This window comes from Melanerpes formicivorus, unplaced genomic scaffold (genome assembly GCF_026170545.1).
Source record: "Melanerpes formicivorus ecotype bairdi unplaced genomic scaffold, bMelFor1.0.p_v2 SCAF_170, whole genome shotgun sequence".
Lineage (NCBI taxonomy): Eukaryota > Metazoa > Chordata > Aves > Piciformes > Picidae > Melanerpes > Melanerpes formicivorus.
The window spans coordinates 89,681-92,040 of record NW_027142522.1 but is presented as its reverse complement, the minus strand read 5'-3'; positions in this window follow the sequence as shown (position 1 = coordinate 92,040).

The window sequence follows — 2,360 nt, the reverse complement described above, 5'->3', positions numbered from 1 at the left end:
CTACCTTATTCCTGTGCTGAGATACAGGCTGCTCCAACCTGCTGTAAAATGCTTGATTTCGAGAGTGAGCGAAACTAATGAAAACATTGTTGGGGTAAAACCTAAAGGGAAAGGCCTAGCACCAAATTGCATTGGCCATCTGATCTAACTTCTGGAGGCAGTCAAAATGAGTATTTGAATTCTTCCCTACCTTATTCCTGTGCTGAGATACAGGCTGCTCCAACCTGCTGTAAAATGCTTGATTTCGAGAGTGAGCGAAACTAATGAAAACATTGTTGGGGTAAAACCTAAAGGGAAAGACCTAGCACCAAATACAGTTTGCCATCTGATCTAACTTCTGGAGGCAGTCAAAATGAGTATTTGAATTCTTCCCTACCTTATTCCTGTGCTGAGATACAGGCTGCTCCAACCTGCTGTAAAATGCTTGATTTCGAGAGTGAGCGAAACTAATGAAAACATTGTTGGGGTAAAACCTAAAGGGAAAGGCCTAGCACCAAATACAATTTGCCATCTGATCTAACTTCTGGAGGCAGTCAAAATGAGTATTTGAATTCTTCCCTACCTTATTCCTGTGCTGAGATACAGGCTGCTCCAACATGCTGTAAAATACTTGATTTCAAGAGTGATCGAAACTAATGAAAACATTGTTGGGGTAAAACCTAAAGGGAAGGGCCTAGCACCAAATACAATTTGCCATCTGATCTAACTTCTGGAGGCAGTCAAAATGAGTATTTGAATTCTTCCCTACCTTATTCCTGTGCTGAGATACAGGCTGCTCCAACCTGCTGTAAAATGCTTGATTTCGAGAGTGATCGAAACTAATGAAAACATTGTTGGGGTAAAACCTAAAGGGAAAGACCTAGCACCAAATTGCATTGGCCATCTGATCTAACTTCTGGAGGCAGTCAAAATGAGTATTTGAATTCTTCCCTACCTTATTCCTGTGCTGAGATACAGGCTGCTCCAACCTGCTGTAAAATGCTTGATTTCGAGAGTGAGCGAAACTAATGAAAACATTGTTGGGGTAAAACCTAAAGGGAAAGGCCTAGCACCAAATTGCATTGGCCATCTGATCTAACTTCTGGAGGCAGTCAAAATGAGTATTTGAATTCTTCCCTACCTTATTCCTGTGCTGAGATACAGGCTGCTCCAACCTGCTGTAAAATGCTTGATTTCGAGAGTGATCGAAACTAATGAAAACATTGTTGGGGTAAAACCTAAAGGGAAAGGCCTAGCACCAAATTGCATTGGCCATCTGATCTAACTTCTGGAGGCAGTCAAAATGAGTATTTGAATTCTTCCCTACCTTATTCCTGTGCTGAGATACAGGCTGCTCCAACCTGCTGTAAAATGCTTGATTTCGAGAGTGATCGAAACTAATGAAAACATTGTTGGGGTAAAACCTAAAGGGAAAGACCTGGCACGAAATACAATTTGCCATCTGATCTAACTTCTGGAGGCAGTCAAAATGAGTATTTGAATTCTTCCCTACCTTATTCCTGTGCTGAGATACAGGCTGCTCCAACCTGCTGTAAAATGCTTGATTTCGAGAGTGATCGAAACTAATGAAAACATTGTTGGGGTAAAACCTAAAGGGAAAGGCCTAGCACCAAATTGCATTGGCCATCTGATCTAACTTCTGGAGGCAGTCAAAATGAGTATTTGAATTCTTCCCTACCTTATTCCTGTGCTGAGATACAGGCTGCTCCAACCTGCTGTAAAATGCTTGATTTCGAGAGTGAGCGAAACTAATGAAAACATTGTTGGGGTAAAACCTAAAGGGAAAGGCCTAGCACCAAATACAATTTGCCATCTGATCTAACTTCTGGAGGCAGTCAAAATGAGTATTTGAATTCTTCCCTACCTTATTCCTGTGCTGAGATACAGGCTGCTCCAACCTGCTGTAAAATACTTGATTTCAAGAGTGATCGAAACTAATGAAAACATTGTTGGGGTAAAACCTAAAGGGAAGGGCCTAGCACCAAATACAATTTGCCATCTGATCTAACTTCTGGAGGCAGTCAAAATGAGTATTTGAATTCTTCCCTACCTTATTCCTGTGCTGAGATACAGGCTGCTCCAACCTGCTGTAAAATGCTTGATTTCGAGAGTGATCGAAACTAATGAAAACATTGTTGGGGTAAAACCTAAAGGGAAAGACCTAGCACCAAATTGCATTGGCCATCTGATCTAACTTCTGGAGGCAGTCAAAATGAGTATTTGAATTCTTCCCTACCTTATTCCTGTGCTGAGATACAGGCTGCTCCAACCTGCTGTAAAATGCTTGATTTCGAGAGTGAGCGAAACTAATGAAAACATTGTTGGGGTAAAACCTAAAGGGAAAGGCCTAGCACCAAATT